This window comes from Macrotis lagotis, chromosome 3 (genome assembly GCF_037893015.1).
Source record: "Macrotis lagotis isolate mMagLag1 chromosome 3, bilby.v1.9.chrom.fasta, whole genome shotgun sequence".
Classification (NCBI taxonomy): Eukaryota; Metazoa; Chordata; class Mammalia; order Peramelemorphia; family Peramelidae; genus Macrotis; species Macrotis lagotis.
The window spans coordinates 105,480,983-105,501,096 of record NC_133660.1 but is presented as its reverse complement, the minus strand read 5'-3'; positions in this window follow the sequence as shown (position 1 = coordinate 105,501,096).

Genomic DNA, 20,114 nt, shown 5'->3' with positions numbered 1-20,114 from the left:
TTTGGGACACTAATACATTGTTGGTAGAGCTGTGAACTCATCCAAACTTTTTGGAGTGTAATTTGGAATTATGCCCAAAGGTAAACAAAAATGTTAATACCCTTTGATCCAGCAATACCACTACTGGGTCTATACCCTGAAGAGATTATGAAAAAGGGCAAAAATATCACTTATACAAAAATATTCATAACATCCTTTTTGTGATGGCAAAGAATTGGAAATTAAGTGAATGTCCTTCAGTTGGGAAATGGCTTAATAAAGTGTGGTATATTTATGTGGTGCAACACTATTGTTCTTTTAGAAATCAAGAGCAATGAGAATTCAGGGAAGCCTGGAAGGATTTGCATGAACTGATGCTGAGTGAGATGAGCACAACCAGAAGAACTTGATACACTGTATCTTGAACTATCACCAGTTTTTTTTTTCACTTTTTCTTGTCATTGGACTCTGATGACTCTGGAAAAGAGAGTGAAGTTGGCTGACTCTTTATAATTCTGCCCCATTTAAATCTAATTTATGAGTGGACCCTGCCGTTTTTATTTCTTTCATAGTGCTGTAGGAGCAAGTATGTGATGAAACAATGGATATAGATATTCTAGTAGCTATAGACACAACCCTGAACAGAGGTCATTGGACCATAAGATTATATTATTTTACTGAAGCAGCAGTAGTATTAGGCCACCCCCTGAGCCTGAGCAACCTTTTTTTTTCTTTTGTTTTTTTTCCAAGGCAATGGGTTTAAGTGACTCACCCAAATTCACACAGCTAGGTAAATAGTAAGTGTTTAAGACCAGATTTAAATTCATGTCTTCCTGACTCCAGGACTGACACTGTATCCACTGCACTACCTAGTTGTCCTTAAGTATCATTTTTTTTAGAAAGGTTTTATTTATTTTGAGTTTTAGAATTCCCCCCCCCCCCATCTTTCTTCCCCCACCCCCAACAGAAGACAGTTTGTTAATCTCCTTTCAGCAGTACATATACTAAAATTAAGTAGTGCTTTTAAAGAACCAAATTGCTCATTTCCAGGTGTAAGTTAGGCGCTAGAAAAAGTAATGTTAAAATTAATGACTTCAACCAACCTTGATCTTCTTGCTGCAGCAGACAGGGAAATCTGACCTGGAAACAGCAGTCAAATTGATCACTACTGAAGATTTGTGCGTCTCATGACTTCATCACTAACACTGTCTTCTATTTACCTAAATGCAAAAAAAAAGAAACTTTTTGGATGTTCTTCTCCCTCCCCCCCACTAGAAAACATCATGGCATTGTAAAGAGAAGAGACAGACAAGATGTGAAAAAGACAAAGGTGATCTGTGGTTCAGTGTAGGGTTAATCATATACATATCCTCCAAGTTAATAGTCTAATTCAACAGGAGTAATTTCAAGGCAAGAAAACTACCCAAAAACATAGCATCAACAGATGTGTAAGCTTCTTCAAGTGCTAACTTGGAAAAACTTCTGAGCCAATGCATGTTTGACAGCATTAGAGAAGAAAAGGAATTGGCAGCTTTCAGAGATTTGGCGTGGAGCACTGCATTTACTCATTTGGGCCATAATACTTGTAAACATCAATACTGGTTTGATGGAAATGATGGGAAAATTCAGAAACTCCTAAAGAAAAAATGAAAACTTCACAAGGTCTACCAGCAGGATAGTTTATCCATCATGAGGAAGGTAGCATTTAGCTCTATCAAAAGTAAAATGCAAGCAAAGCTTAGAAACATGAAGGATTTTTGGTTCAGGTGAAAATGCATGAAATTCAATTTTATGTAGATAACCAACAATTGAAAGTGCTTTTATGATGCCCTGAAAGGTACTTGTGAGCCAAAAACATAGCTACCACTCAGTGATGATGGAATTACATTGATTGGTGCTAAGGGTCTGATCCTAGAGAGATGGAATGTACATTTCCACAATGTTCTGAACAATCCAGCATTAATCAATGCTGATGCCACTGATCATTTGTATCAGATTGAAATCGATTGCTCTCTTTCTGTACTACCAAACTGAAGAAGAGGTTTTGAATGCTATTATGCACCTCTTCTGTGGCAAAGTATCTAATGATTATTTTATTGACAGCTGAGATATATAAAACAGGGGGTATATTACTTATACAAAAGCTGACTGAAATTTTCTAGATTATGTGGCCAGAGGAGGTTATCCTCCAAATAATTCAATGAATCATCAATTTTCCAGCTCTAAAAAAGTAAAGAAAATAGATTATCCTATAAATTTCACAGAAGGTTCTTTCAGACATTGTTGATAAGATGCTTGCTATAGTCCTATGTAATAAGCTGATCCTTTCTGTGGAAGATCATTATCTACTTGAGAGCCAGTGTGACTTAAAGAAGCTGAGGAATAGTTGTTATGGCATTTGCTTTTCAATAACTCCAGAAGAAATGCCAGGAGAAGAACTGAGGTCTTGGTACACAACTTTCATTGTCACTTGTAAAGAGTTTTGGGAAATTATGGGAAAATCTGGTTTCCCATAGAAGTTTATTATTGTTATACATCACTTTCTAAATGGAAAACTCTCATGAAGTTTGGATACTGGAAGATGTTTGTGCACTTTCCCAGCCATCAATGGAGTGAATCAAACTGTATGCTTTTGTGATTTTTAGCATGATGTTTTCAGCAATGCTGTCAGACATCAAGACGAAAACTGCACCAGGGTCAGTTATCACACTTGACTATAAGCCAAGATTAAAGTGGAGGGAGAATTGGCTTAAAACTGTTTTTCTCAGATCATTGTGCACACAAATGCAGTCTCTGAGACTGGGATTATATATATATATATAAAACCATTGATTACAGCAAATGGAAAAATTTTGATTGCTGTTGATGAATTCACTTATTTTGACAGTAAACCTTCCAGTGATATGCACTTAGATAATGAAGTTGAAGCATGTATTGTCAATAGTAGCTCAGTGTTGGGGAAACTGTGAAAAAAGTGTGGGACAGAAGAGGTAGTAGACTTCCTACCAAAAGTTCTATGGAGTCCTTTGTGCTGATGTCATTGCTGCATGCCTATAAAACCTGGCCGGTATACCAGCACCATGCCATAACAATGCATAACTCCCATTTAAATCTCTGAAAGATTATGAAGATTACTGGGCAAGATAAGGTGTCAGGTACTGAAGTTCTTTCTCAAACTAAATTGCCAAACATTCAAGTTCTAATGCAGTGAATACAACTCTAATTGATTGGCAATGGTACTGAAATGCCAAACATACATTTGCCTAAAAGACTATTTTTATCTTTAGTTTTATATGTAAAAATTCAATGGTTTTTTAAAAAGAATTTTAAATGAATTGTGTGGCATGGAAGACATTAGCAAAGTTCTGCCCCACATGGCATAACCACATCAAAAAAGATACTGTGTCGTATGAGCAAAACAGAATTTAACTAACTCAAAAGAAATGTGAGATGCACAACTTTAGAGACATTCCAAAATGTTCATGTGGACTATTTGTACCTAATCTGTAGTAGAATTTTCTAAGCTTGAATTGGTCTGATCAACCATAGATAGATGAATTTTCCCTTGACCCCTAATAGTGATGTCACTTTGATCCTCTTTGAGAACAATAGTCAAAAGTCAACCAACCAACCAACCAAAATCATACTTTCTGTAAGAAGCTTTTCATAATCCAGTACCTTCCCTATGAAATCACCCCAATTTGTCTAATATATATTTTGGTTTAAATTTATATTTTCATTTAATATCTCTCTCTCTCTAGGTGAGCTCCTTGAAAGGAGGGGTTATTTCTTGTCATCTTTTGAGTTAATATTGACCTCTGGCCCTGGAGTCAAGAATATTTGAATTCAAATCTATCTTCACATACTTACTAACTGTGTAACCCAAGGTAAGTTACTTATCTTTTGTTTTCTGAGTAGTCTTAACTATAAAATAGGAATAATAATATCATCAACCTTCCAGGGTTGTTTTGAGGATTAAATGAATTAACATTTGTAAAGCATTTTATAGCTCTTTTTCAAAATACCTGGAATCTCATTTATCTAATGGCACTGGTTATTTATATGAAATAAGGCATAAAATAGAGGAATATTTAGTAAAGGTTTGTAAAACCATTCCATATGATCTTGCCCAGAGTTCAAGAACCTCCTCTTAGCACTACACCTCCTCAAGAAACCCATGCTTCAACCAAACTGGACAGATGACTATTCTCTAATTGTATCTTGAGTTTCCTGCCTATTTTCACGTTGTCCCTATTGATTGATTTATCTCTATCTTTGTATCCCTAACACTTATCTTATCTCCTTGAATTTCAGTTTTAATAAATGTTTATAGAATTGAATAGATTGCATTTCCCTTCCTATTTTCCAATAGGACGTTTTTACTGAAGACAGCATTTGATCTGAGCTTTGAAAGATGTATAGAACAGGAGAAATGGAAAAGACTCATTCTAGTTCAAGGAAGAGAAAGAGCAAAAGCAAAAAACAATACTTGGAGAATTTCAAGTGACTCTGTTTAGCCAGATCTGACAATCCAGACTTAGTTCAATATGAGTAAAACTATAAATATTATACAGCATATTAGTAATAACATTTATACTTTAAGGTTTTTAAAAATGCTTTTCATTTGGTAGTTCATTTGATTAATAAGTATAATGAAATAAATCAATATAGTAAAAAAGCATTTCATTTTTTTTCTATTGAGTCACTAGAAAACACAGGAATAAATTGTGGTTATTATGGTAAGTAATAATGGATCAAAATTAAGAACCAGCATTTTACATAGTGGGAATGTAGCAGAGTCATTTCCAATAAGTTCAGGGTTAAAACAAGAATGTCCTTTATAACCATCATTATTCATAATTTTAGAAATTCTATCTATAACAAGAAGACAAGAAAAATTAAGATAATAAACATAAGCAAAGAGGAAATGATTATAATAAATTACAAATAATATGATGATTAATTTATACAACTCTGAAGATTCAAAAGTACCCAGGAACGTTGAGAAAATTTCATGTTAGTGTAACAATACATGTGTGTAATAATGATTTTTATTCTTTTGTGAATGTCAAGTTTAGAGTTTAAAAATAAACAAAGGTAGAATCAGGATAGTAACAGAAGCAAAGATCAATAAAGAAATCAATGGAAACTTCTCTTAGGCAATATGTAAATATAACCATTACCTTTTTCTCTTACAATTTCCTTAGGATAACAAAAAAACTAGTCTACATAATATAATGTAGATAGATATAAACTCAAGGTCTGATTGTAATATATACTGTTGGTTTAACCCTAAGCAAATCACTGAAATTCTTATTGCTCCAGATATCTCTTTCAGAATATTAATGTTAGTAGAGTTTTCAGTTTGTCAGAGAAATATTCTTTATTAATAGATTTTTTCCCCTGAATAGCAACAACTAAAAACAACATCAACTAATATTTGTTGAACTCCTATAAGGGAAATAAATTGTACTGATATTGTTGTTCAGGCTTACAAATATAGGTGATCCACTTAGGTGAAGTCATTAGGATTTCCATATACAAATAAGTGATTGCTATATGTTTGCAATCTGAATAGTTACATTCATGAAATCTGAGTTCTAGAAAAAAAATAAAATAAATAAACTTTGGGATATAGTTCAGAACACACGTAAAAGCATATTTCTCTTCTAATAGGAAAACAAAACTTTGCTCTTAAATAAACCCTATTGTCTTTCAGTTCTTTTTCTGTTGTATCCAACTTGCTGTTTCCCCATTTTGAGTTTTACTGGTGAAGATACAGTAGTGGGTTGTTATTTTCTTCTCAATTCATTATATGCATGAGGGAAACCAAGGCAAACTGAGTTAAGTGACTTCCCCAAAGTCACACAACTAGTAAGTGTCTGAGGCCAGATTTGAATTCAAGAAGATGAGTCTTCTTAATTCTTGGTCTGGCACTCTGTCCAGTGTGTTGCCCCAAATCTTATTGATGTCTCCATAAAGGATAAGGGCATTTAAATTAGAGATCATAATCATATAGCTTTAAGGAATCAAATCTTAATCAGCTATGTATTATCTTTCCCATAATGAATGAGTCTTTAAAACATTGAATATTTGAAATTCTCACTATAAATGTTTGACCATATGAACTTTTTTCTGATTGCAATTAATTGTTTAAAATGTATTTTGACAATGATATATAATAAAAATATTGGATGAAAAATACTAAATACTCTGGATGGATTTTGGGATTCAATTCTCCTGAAATAACTTTAAACATGTTATATAAATTATGTGGGAACTTAGACATCATTCATGTCAATCATATTAAAGTTGCAACTTGATTCCAGCAAGATTTTTGGTAGCATTAAATCTTGTTACTGTTTCCATTAGATAATTTTAAAATTCACCATTATAGATATTTGTGGGAGTAACTTTCAACATGACATCATTAGGAGATAAATGGTATGTGAAAGTTTTGCATCATTTCTCTCATTTAAAGTTACAGGTTTCAAAACTAATCTTAGAAAGACAAAGTATAGAAACTGACAAGCACAGTCATAATTAATGGAACATGTATTAGAGACAAACTCATTCATTTTGAATTTAATATTGAAAGTTAGGTATGCTTGAGTTTTGGCAATAACATGGAAAAATAAATCATGCAATATGAAGAACATTTTGATTTTATGGTTTTGAGAATTATCTGCATTATTTATAAGGTATATTCACTCTGATTTATTACATGATTCCACAGATTATGTTTAACAGGGCAATAAAAGCTCACAATTTAACACCAAGGTGACCTTTCTATGCATAGTGAATCTGAGTATGTTCTACCTTTTGAGAATGGCTCTAAGGACAATTTATTTGCTTCTTATACAACAAATTCATTGAGTTAGCTCCAAATCACTGGTCTAATAAAGTCCTTTTAAGATGCCTTGAGATGTTCAAGTAGGGAGAGTCAGATATATTTTACCTGTGCAATATGCACTATCAATATCCACAAAACTCCATAATACCAGTTTTGCACAATAAAGCTAAAATTGGTTCTCTCTGTCTCTGTCTAAACCACTCTGACAAGCAGTGGTTATTTTTCTATTTCTGAACCATTGATTTTTCTATTTTTTTCTATCTGAATATCTTTTCCTCTATTCATATGTTGTTTTCCATCCATCTAAATTCATCTTCAGTTTCAAATACTCTAATGTTTTCTTTATTTTACTTAATTTTTAGTATTTTGTGATAAAAGTTGTTTGTAATAAACATTATATATTCATATCATAGACCCATAGATAAAGAACTAAAAGGAAGATCAGAACTCATTAATGCTACCCCTTTATTTTTCAGAAGTGGAAATTGAGGACTAGAGAAGCCATGTGACTTTCTCAGGATTATATAGATAAACAATTTATAATAGGTTCTCTGCATGCAGAAAACAGTGAACTCTGTACTGTTCCATTTTCTCTCCTGTAAGTAGTTTTTGTTTTTTTCTCAAATTTTGTTCTTTTTTCTTTTAGGACTTACTTTGATATTTATCTAAATAAATATATTTTATAATTTTTTCAGAATTAGCTTCCCTAACTATACTCTGAAATATTTGGGGTAGGGGAAAACATTTCTAATTCTTTTGCTTCTTCCACAACATCTAAGCAAGGACTGGTCTGATAATGGGTATCCAGCAAATCCATTTTACATTGAGTAGTGTTGAACCTTTTGTAAATTTCTTGGTCTCTCAGGGGCTCTCAATTTTCCACATTCTTTTAGGCACTCATCACATCCCCAGCAGTTACTTTTAATCTCCCTTAAGACTTCTAAATATAAAATCATAGAAAGGAACATGAATTGTATATGACTAATAAGTATTGAATTGAATTAGTCAAGCATTTTGAAAACATTAAATCATGATATAACCATCAAATATTTAATGATTAATATGGGATTAGAAATCCTGAAATGATAAATGACTGTCTGAGAATCCTGTTCATGTTTCTCATTGCCTTCTTTCATTGGATTATAGATGTAGTTCAACTTCATCAATTGAAGAAGTAAGAAATCAAAGTTTAGGAAAGCTAAACTGAGTTAATTATTGTTGTTATAAGAACAAACCCAGAAATAGGAAATAGTTTTACAAAGACATTTATTTAAGTTATTTGGCAGAGGACAATAAGCAGGAAAGGAATTGTGACTCCCTCTCATCCAGGCTCTGGAAGGTTTGCATCAATTAAGATTCAAACAAAGGGACAACCATATGAAATATATGTATGCATATGGGAGAGCAAATTTGATAAGATGTCAATTTGAAAGCAATATGGGTATTAGTAAGTAAAAAATAGTTAAAAATAATTTGGGCAAAGACAGAATCCAAGAGAATCCAAAACATAAGCATGAGTGGATCCAAAACACTATTTGGATGAGGAGAGAATGTTTTAGGTGACTTTAGGATCTGAGGGAATTCAAAATTCCTTGAAACTATCTATCATTATTGGGGAGTACTTGTTCTTTTTGATTGTCTTTTATTCTCCAAAGGACCAATGATATAAGAGTGAATTGGATTTATGTGAGAAAGAGTTGTGTAGTCATCTGTCTCTTGCTGTCCTCCAGAACTATCAGAGTCCAGTGTTAAAAGATAAGTCAGGACACCTTGAAATGACCTCCAAAGTAATAGGAGACCTTGATTTTTAAAACTAAGTTCTTTCCCAAGTACCACTTTGTTTGAAGCAATGCACGTTCAGTGATTAAAGTTAAGTAAGAATTGAGGCAGAATATAGCCTAGTTTGCCTTCACAAAAGAATCCATTAGGGAAGAGATGACTGTCAGAGTTTCTGGCCAGGATTGAAACAATTGCTATTGACTCTGAGCTATCAAAACCTAAATATAAGCAAGTAAGATTTGGGTCAGTGAAATCAGTCAAAGCCAAGATGATTATTGAGGTAAGGATGGCATTCTGGGTACAAGAAATCTCTAGTTCTATATAGTTAAGTATAAATAGTATAAAGAAATCATAGATAATAATCTATACAGATGAAATATACCAATGATCCTTAGTCTGACTTGCTCCATTTAAAAGGCAGAGTGGGTAGAGGTGCTCCTAGAAGTCAACATAAGTGTTTATCTCATATACTAATTCATGAATACCACTAAAGCATTTCTTCTATTTGTTTTCTTCTGTGACTGTTTTCCTACAGTCTCCTTTGTAATGACTGCTTGCTATTCAGTGCCATCTATGAAATCATTCTAACTTTACTCTTTAATAAAACACATAGTATTATTAGAGGTTACCATTTTTCATAATTAGAGATGATTATCCTATTATTGTTTGATATAGCACAATAGTAAATAAATGGTATGGGATAGTAATTTTTTGTATAAAATATTTTAGAGGCTTTTTCCTAGAAAAAAATTCTTGTAAAATATTGCCACAAAAAACTAACAACTCTCTCTTGATGATGTATGATTGTCAATCATATAATAATAATAATATACTATGTAATTATGAATTACTTCACACATGTGCATATATGTATGTAAAATACACATATATTCATGCATAAATGTATTATATTGTTTCCACACATACATGCAGAGATACTTATACCCACAGAGCTAGATGGCATGGTAGACTTCACTGGGCCTAGACTTGGAATAACAGCTTACATCCAGTCTCAGACACTTGATAGCTTTTCCTAGACAAGTCATTTAACCTTGTTTATCTCAGGTTCTTCATGTATAAAATAAGCTGAAGAAGGAAAATTCCAAATGATTGAATAATAAAAACATGTATTTACAAACTTTTATATGCTTAACATTTATATAATGTCTACTATGTGTTAGGGATAATGATAAGTACTTTCCAAATATCTCATTTGAGTCTTAGAACAATTCTTTAAGGGGGTACTTTTATTATCTCTATATTACATTTCAAGAACCTGAGGAAAAGAGAGGCTCAGTGACTTGCCCAATATCTCACTGCTAGTGATGGAATCTGGATTTGACCTCAGCTCTTCCTCTCTCCAGACTGAGCTCTCTAGCCACTTACACTAATGTCATCAAAATACTTGAAAATTTTAACATGAAGATCACTGGATGACTGGGGTAGAATGCAACCAAGAATTACCTAGAATTACACCTGAGAATTGGTGTAGAGGCTAAAGGGTTAAAAATCTCTTCTTCTGTCACTGAGAAGTGCTAGAAGGGTTTGAGTTCTTATTACTCATATAACCCTTGATGAAGCTGTAAGAAGAATAGTAGCTGAAGTAGCAATAAAAAATTTGGAGCAACCCATATTTAGCCATGGCTTTGAAGACTTGAACTTGAAGATCATCCTAAAAATAACTGGGAGGGTGAACAAGCAACATGAGTAGGATTGTGAGAAATGGTATAAAGGATTTCATGAGATATGAAAATAAAAAGAAATATAAATTGGACTGGGGTCTTTATGTAGTTTGAGCAGGGAATAAAATATGAGCAGTTGAAATAATTGGCATTTACTTATAATATCTGAATAACTTAAGGTAGGTCACTGGAATATGACAATAGATCCCACTGGGGAATATATAGGATGATTTCTAGAAAATATCATAGGCAAATAGGTGGTTCAGAGGATAAAGAAACAGGTTTGGAGTCTTCCTAAGTTCAAACCTGGCCTTTGACCCTAAGGAGCTGTGACCCTAGATAATTCACTTAGCCCTGTTTGCCTCAGTTTCCTCACCTGAATAATGAGCTGGGGAGGGAAATGGCAAATCATTAAAATAATCTTTGCCAAGATAACCCCAATTGGGTCACTGAGTCAAAAAAGAAAACTGAAACAACAGAAAAATGTAATACCACCTTTTTCTCCTTAGTTGTCAATACTTAGACTCCTTCCATACTTCTGTCGGATTGCGTTCAAGAAGATCCCTAAAACAATTCTTTTGTTTAGTTTCTCTGTGGCTTTTTTCTACTAGGACCATACTGGAATCCCTTGACATTGCTCATGACTCTCTTCCTCTCAACTCAGTTCTCCTTCCAATCTCACTGTGAAGACAATGAGAACTGTCCTTATATGGTGACACAAGGGGTCACCCAAATTTTTGTTGCTACTTCAGCTATTTTACTATCTTTAATTTTTTTTATTTTTATTTAAGGCTTGTGACTTGCTCAAGGTCACACAGCTAGGTAATTATTCATTGTCTGAGGCTGGACTTGAACTCAGGTCCTCTAGACTCCAGGGCTGGTGCACTATCCATTGCACCACCTAGCTGCCCACCATGTGTTTCTCACTTTTAGGATTACAGGAGTGCTGAGAACTGAATCCTATTTAGGGCCTCTTGTTGAAAGCATTAAGGACATCAATAACTTGCTGCAACCCCAGCAGAAACCTTTTTCTATCCCTAAGTCCACCTCACTCTTAGTGCCTTCTCCCTCTAAAAGTTAATCTTGTATACAATTCACATATTATTTGCATATACCTTTTGTTACAGGCTGTTTCTCAGCATAGATAGATAGTTCTTGGAAAGTATTTTTTTCTTTTTTTTTCTTTTAAGCACTCATCAATCTGTGACTGGCACCCAGTAAGTTTTATAATAAACCTTTGTTTGTTGATTGACAGGAAAGAAAGAATCCTGCAGAAATGGAAAAAATGATTAACAAGAGTGTCTTTCCATCTTTCTATAGATTTGGCAGAGAAACCACAGGAGAATGGTATCAGAAAAAGAAGACAGAGCCTACAGTTCATTATACATATATATATATATATATATATATATGCACACACATTATATTATATTCTAAGATCCTGTTCTCTCCACAGCTGTGTGCCTTTTATTAAGTCATTTAACTTCTCAGGCCTCAACTGCTCATTTGTTAAATGTGGAGGGGAGACTGGACTTGATCATCTCAATGATGTCCTTCTAGCTTAAAATTTCCTTAAGTTCTTAAGTTGATTCCGACAATATAATTTGATTAGAGAAATAATCTGCTAACTTTCTACCTGAATTCCTTGGTATGGATGACTACTAATTAATAGGGTTGATTAGAAGTGATGCCTCAGGTAATCATGTAACTCACCATCCTTTCACCAAGTATGCAGGAACAATCTAAAAGTTTTTTTATAATTTCAAGAAGGATAATTTTTTTTTCATGTAGCATCATGCTATGGACTGTGCAGTTGATGTTGTCTGAGAACTCTAATAAAAATAAAGTCTGCATTCATAACAATTTTTACTATATAGCATTTCATACTATCTCATTTTTTCCTCCATAACAATCCTATGAGTTAATAAATTTATCTTTTTGTACTCATTTTATATATGCAAAAACTGAATCTGATAAAGTAAAATTAATTTAATAAATTCCACACACATTAAGTGTCTATTCTTTGCAAGGCTCTGGTATATAAGTAATAGATTAAAAAAAAACTAATGCAAAACAATTCTGTTTTCAAGGAGTTTATATTCTTAAGAGGAAGGGGATAAAAGTGACTTGTCTAAGATAAATTAGTTAGCAAATGGTATAACTGAGACATGAATCCAGGTTTTCAAACTTCCCTTAACTTGGAATACAGAACAAAAGATAATTGATCATTAAAGGACAAGTATTTAATAGGAGCAATAATAAAAATTTAGAATAAAAGAATGGATCTTATCCAAATGGCTACTTCATATTTTCTTTAAAGAACAATTTTCTAATATCATTACCATTTGAGATTTCAATTTATTCCTTCATAGTTGAAGAGGATGCTTTGATTGAGATTTTTATCCCCTTTTCCTTGACTCTTCTGCTTTCTTGGGAACCTCATCAAATACTATGAGATAGCCAGAAATTGACATTAACATTGCCACTTGAAATAGTGATTCAGATTTTAAAAAAATTCGGGGGGGGCGAGAAAAGGAATTAAGCTCATATTTTGAGTCCCTAGTTATCATAAGAATCACAGATATTATAAATTTTGTTGGTTGGCTATGATTTTAATTTACTGTGAGTAGTTACTGATGATAAAGGAGGTTTACTAAAGGGCCCATAGAACCCTGGAATGCATAGTTAACTCCACAAGTATTACAACTAGAATCCTGGATAAATGATTTAGATTAATTCTAAATACATGACTCAAGGTAGTCATTCATCTTCTACACTTAGGAATGGACATGGTTTCCACATTAGTAAATCAAAATAACGTGTTTGAGTCCCTAAGAAACAGTGATCTTCAGACTGAAATTGGCCTTTCCTCTTTGAAAAAAAAATTAACAGGAATTTATCTTTTCTCACTCTGACAACACTAAATTTTGGAGGGGGAAAAACAAAGAAATGAAAAACTCTTCTGACACATATGAAAAGACAAGGAAAATAAATCTCCAAATTTACAATCCCTTTTGGATCTTGAACCTAGGTCTCTGTAAGCAGGGGGAGTAACATTTTTCATCACTGATCCTTGGAAATTTTGGTTGGTTGTTAAAGTGTTCAATATTGTAAAATCTTCAGTGTTATTTGTCTTTACAATGTTGTTCTTGTATAAACTATTCTACAAGTTCTGCTTATTTTATTCTATATCAGTTCATATAAGTTTTAAAAATTTTCCCTTAATCAGTTCATTTTATAAATTTTATGGAATTATTACATTATAGTCATATAGATTTATCTCCTCAATTGGTAGTCATCCATATAGTTTTCTATTTCTTTTATCCACAAAAAGATAATATATATGCTGTATAGCTATATACTATATATACTTTTGCACATATGGATACTTTCATCATCCTTTGGTGGTTTTTGAGTTATAGGTCTTGTATTGGTATTGCTGGTCTAAGGGTATGCACAGATTAGTTATTTGGGAGCAACAGTATCAAAATGCTGACCAGAATGGCTATACCAATTCAGAGTTCTACCAAAAATGAATTAATGTATCTATTTTTCCACACCTCCTAAAACATATTGAGTTTCCTTCATTTCATCATTGTCATTCTCACAATTTTAAGGTAAAGACTCAGAAGAATTTTCACTTGGCAGTTCTTTAATTATTAAATAACTTAGAATATTTTCCCTATGGTATTTATATATACAAAATTATATGTATATATCAGTATGTGTATAGCCACCTATGAATTGGTGAATGATTCATTATTATAAATTTGAAATTGATCCTAATTTATTTTGGAAATAAAACCTTTGTCAGGCAAATACTTCAAAGATTTCTTTTTGAGTTAACTATAAAATTTCTAAATTTGTTTGGATTGTTAGTAATTGGAATAAACACTTTCATTTATTCCTTTATTATCTCTTTTTTATTTGGTCATGAACCATTTCCCCATCCATAGATCTGCAAGATAATTTCTTCTTTACTCTACTAATCAGTTTATGGTATGTCTAGTTTTTGTGTAAATCAGGTATCTTTTGGAGTTTATCTAAAATCCTAAACCTAATTTCTCTAAGAATCTCTTCCCCAATAGTTTATTTTGAATCATTTCTCCTTTCCTTAAACCTCTTCAGTGATCCCTTTTTTGTATCTTTTTTTTTTTTGCTTGGTGAAATTTTTTTTCTGTGCTTTTCATATGAGTATGCCTAGTGAGATACAATGTGAAGTTCTTTGATTTCAGAATGCCTGGGTTCAAATATTTACTGGCTCTCTAACAGAGTGTAACATCAGGCAAGTCTCTCAACCTCTTTTGACTTGTGTCCTTATTTGTAAACCAAAGAGAATTGTATGAGAGTACTTCTGAATTCCCTTCTAGCTCTAATCTATGACCTGTGATCCATATACCTGACTATGCTATGAATTCCTTGAAAGGAGAAAATGTATCATTTCTCGTTTTTTATATTCTGAGCACCAGCAAAACTCTTTGCAGCGCATAATGACTTTGAAACAAATTGAACTGATTTGTAATAGATTATTTTTTAAGATTAGAATTACTTTCTCTGTTGGAAGAATTCTAGTCTTTGCAACTTTTCTACTTTTGTTTGATGATGAAATGCAATATTGGTATAATATTGACATTTTTATTCTTCATGAGAATAAGCTAAATTTTTTTTTTTTTACCAGCTCAGAGCATTCCCATTGTGGAAATTCTCTCTTATATACTATCAGTCTTAGACTAAATAGCTTAAACAGGGTCACATGGTTATAATTTATCAAATATGATATGAAACAAAATTTTCACAATTATAAACCAGATCTCTGTCTAATTTCTAATTTATATCTGTATTTATATCTATATTTATATCTAAATTCATTCTATAGTTTTGCTAATTTGTGACAGGGAAGAAATCTGGTATTTTATTGTCTAAGAGTAAGTTAGATTTTTTTCTGGCTAAAATTGCACCTGTTTTGGCAGGAAGTACACTAAGACAATTAACTATATTTAAAGAGGCATTTATATAACTTAGTAGCATTCTCTCAGTAAGATTTATTTACTCTTCATTTTAAAATTTCTTCAAAATATTTTCATTTTTTTTGCAATTTTGTTAGTAACTATTTTGTATCTGATCTATTATATTTTACTCTGTAAGTACCCAATATTAAACTAATTCTCTGAATTTAGGACACTTCCCCCCTTGCTTATCTATATATTACTTGAACTAACAATTCATTTTCCATATATATTTTCTATTTGGTAAAATAAATATTCTTTAGTATTGAATTTTATCAGTTTTTTATTTTAATAGTTTTAATTACCCCCAAATCTTATGTATTTAATTTTAATTTCTATTGCATTGATGAAATTGAAATCTATCCCTACTTTATAATGTTCTTTCTATTTATCAGTGTATAATTTCTGAGAGACTAGGTATGTACTCATTTCATTTCTTGAAAAATGATTGCAGATGCTATATTAAGATAATCTATCAGTGGCTTGAATTTGGAATCAGAAGATCTGGATTTGAATCCTATTTCAGTAATTTAATATGTTTCACCTTGGGCAAGTCAATTAACCTCTCTGAATCTCAGTTTTCTCATTTATAAAAAAATCATAAATTTGGACTAGATAATCTCTAAGGTCTTTTGAAACCATCAATCTATGATACTATGAAACCTAGGCAAATTGCAGTGATTTCTACAAGTTTTCTCTGAAAAACAGTGTATAATTGAATTTTCATTTGAATAATCATTTTAATTTTTGAGGCTGAAATCAGTGCTGGATTGGACCCCAGATTGTTGAGAAGGATATATTCATAGATAATCCATAGAGAAGGATATATTTAGATAAAACACAATCATCCAATGATTTTTCTTGTATTTGAGCATAGTAGTGGGACACAAACAGAATGGAATGATAGAGGAAGAAAATACGCACTTGTTTAACACCTACTCTATGGACTTTACCTGGATTATCTCCTCTATCCTACCACACACACAAAGTAGTTGATTCTACCATGCTCACATTTCAAATCTGAAAAACGATTCAAAGCAAGAGAATTTTATTGCCAGTTTACCCTACATAAGAAATGGAAATTATTTATCTCTTTTATTTTACTTTGATATTTGTTTTAATGATTTAATGATTTGATCACTCAATAATCATTAACTAATAATGATACCTATAAAACTTTTCTTATGATGAAGGAAAAAAAACTTAACAATCAACTGAGATGTCAATTATACCTGACAGTTTACATCTGCATACAGAACTCTACACCTCTACAATGAAAGGAGATAGGTATACTTCCTGATTTATATAGTTGACCATTATAATGGCCCAAGATGTTTCACAATAATTCCACAATGTATGAGTTTTTTAATGTTATAGTTATTCTATTTTTCCTAGTTCTATTTACCCTGCTTTACTTCATACATGTCTTATATTTCTCTGGGTCACTTATATTTATGCTTTCAACATCAAAGAAATGGATCATAATTTGTTTAGCAACTTTTTCAATTGTTGAACATTTTGTTTCCAGTTCTTTGTGTTTTCTTTGTGTTTTCAGTTTTTGCATGCAATAGGGTTAAGTGACTTGCCCAAGGTCACACAGCTAGGTAATTATTAAGTGTCTGAAGTCAAATTTGAACTCAGGTCCTCCTGACTCCAGGGGTGGTGCGTTCTATCCACTGTGCCACCTAGCTGCCCCCAGTTCTTTGTTTTGGAAAAAAAAAGTGTGACCTAAATATCTGAATATATATTTTTTTCTTAATCTTCTCTTGGTCTATGACTACTTGTATAATCAGTTCATATACTTTTTCTACATACTCTGAAATTAATTACCAGAATAGTTGGACTAATTCACCACTTTACAACATTGTAGTGCTATTTTTGCCTATCTTCCCGTGTCCTTCAAAAACTATTGCTGCCTTTATTGTCTGCCAATTTGATTAATATGAAGTAAAACATCATCATAGTTTTGTTTAGAATTTATCTCATCATGGGTGACTTGGAGAAAGTAAGAGAAACAAGGTGGTAGAGATTGGGGGAAAACATTTCCTGCCTTAGGGGCCTATTTCTTAGAAGAAATATTACTTTTTCCCAGTGGAGTGGAGGATGGTAGGAAGAGAGAATAGATTTCTGCCAATAAGGAAAATAGACAGGCAGTGTCTATTATATATGTGAAATATTGCAAGTATTTTTTTAAATCAGGTTATTTATTTATTATTCAGGGCAACTGAGTGGCATAGTGGATAGAGTACCAGGTCTGTGAGTCAAGAAGGCTCATTTTCCTCTTTTCAAATTCAGACTCAGACACTTTCTAATTGTGAGACCCTGAGCAAGAAACTTAACCTTATTTACCTTATTTCCTCATCTGCAAAATGAGGTGGAAAAGGAAATGGCAAACGACTTCAGTATCTTTGTCAAGCAAACTCCAAATGGGATTATGAAGCATTTCAAATGACTGAATAACAATAACCGTATTATTACTTTTACTTAAAAGTGTTATATTGTTACAATAAACCTGTCATTGTGAGTATTCTGTAAATATTTGTAATTTAAAAATAAAACTCATCAATAAAAATACTTTTCTTAAAAAAGAATAATGCAAAGAGTAGATTGAATGTCTTTGTCAAGGAACAGTAAGGAGGCAAGAATCACTAGATTCAAGAATAATTGGAGGTGAGGAGGTAAAAGAAGACTGAAAAGGTAGGAAGGATTAGATAAAGAAAGACATTAAAAGTCAAACAGAAGATTTCTTATTTGATTCTGGAAGTAAAATGGAGCATTTGAAATTTATTTATTAGGGGTTAGGAAAGCTGGACTTGTACTCTAAGATCACTTTGAGTGGAGGATGATCTGGGGGTGGAGAAAAGCTTGAAGGAGGGAAGAACAAATAGAATTCCTTCCATAGTCTATCATGAAGAGATGAGGTCCTACATCACAATGTTAGAGGAGAGAAGAAGATTTTATCTATACCTATACCTATATCTATACCTATACCTATACCTATACCTATACCTATACCTATACCTATACCTATACCTATACCTATACCTATACCTATACCTATACCTGTACCTATACCTATACCTATACCTATACCTATACTTGTACCTATACTTATACCTGTACCTATACCTATACCTATACCTATACCTATACCTATACTTATACCTATACTTATACTTATACCTGTACCTATACCTATACCTATACTTATACCTATACCTATACCTGTACCTATACCTATAACATTTATATCTATATCTATTTATCCAAATCTACCTTTATATCTATATCCATATCTACTATATCTACAACTCTATCTATGTCAATATATCATATATATCTACATATCTATATCTATATCATATCTTTCTAAATCTCTAAAGAACTGTGGCAGAAATAGAAATGATAACATTTGTGAAAAGATCAGAAGTATAATAGCAACTTACTGGCACCATGGATAGAGTACTGGCAATGGGGTAAGGAGGACTTGAGGTCAAATGTTGCCTCTTACATATTCTAGTTATAGATAAATCACTTAATTGCTATTTAGCTCAGTTTCCCCAGTTATAAAATTAAAAATTAGTAGCACCTAGCTCCTAGGGTGGATATAATACTTGTATAAAGTTGATATTTATTTGCATAATATATAAAGTATAATATTTGTATGGAGTACTTAAAATAGTGTCCATCATGCTATTTTGTTGTTGCTGCTATGAGAGTGAGAAGATGAAGATGTTACCTAAATTGCAAATTAGGTGACTTGAAGTCTAATAGACTAGGATGGAGTCTTGGGGGATGAAGACAGAGTCTAAGGATAGATAAATCTTTCTGAGAATTATGTATATAGAGCTGATAAATTGTGTTATTAGAATTTCTAAGATTATTTAGTAATATAGTGTAGAAGAAGGCGAACATAGGATAGAACTTTAGTGGGTACATTAGATCAGAATGGAGATCCATCATCATCGTCATCATCATCATCACATCATCATAATTATCAATCAACAACAACATTTATATAGCAATTGCATTTGCTGAGCACTGTGTTAAAACATTTACAATTAACCATCATAGGACACTGAGTAGGAACAGTCAGATATGTAGAGAAACAAGGAGAAAACAATGTTGTGAAGCAGTGGTGAAAAGAATTTAAGATGAAATGAAGGAAAAAAATCTTTCTCTAAAGTCTTTGGATAAATGCCTTTTCTTTTGAATGGAAATACTAACACAATCATTCAAGATATAATTCTACTTTCTTTCTTCTGTCATCCTACTTATTCTTGGTTGCACCAGTGACCACACATTAGCAACATGGTGGCAAACATTATCGAATAAATAAATAACAACCATGTATAAAGTAGTGGATTCTGCCTCACTAGAAGTACCACAAGCAGAGTATGAATGACCTATTGGGGACATATGGGAAGGATCTTTTTAGGTATCAGTTGAACTAGATGTCTGCTTAGGTCTCTTCCAAGATTAAAATTCTATAATAATTCTATAACATAAAATACATTAGAGAAGAAAGCCTAAGCTGTAATTCTATCAATGCTTCTAACAAGTTAAGTGCAATCAATATAGCGTCCATCCAATGTAGGCTGGATATACTAGTACATATGTTACATCTCTAGAAACATCCATGATACTCTAGCAAGTCAATTTACTTTCTTTGTCCTTTGGTTTCTCAATGATAAAATTTTTGTCATCATGCTATAAAGGAATTTTGTCATTATTGTATAAAGTTCCTTTCAAATTTAAAGTAAAATGATTCTGTAAAGAGAGAGTGGTATGAAAGAATATGAATCCTTTAAAAGT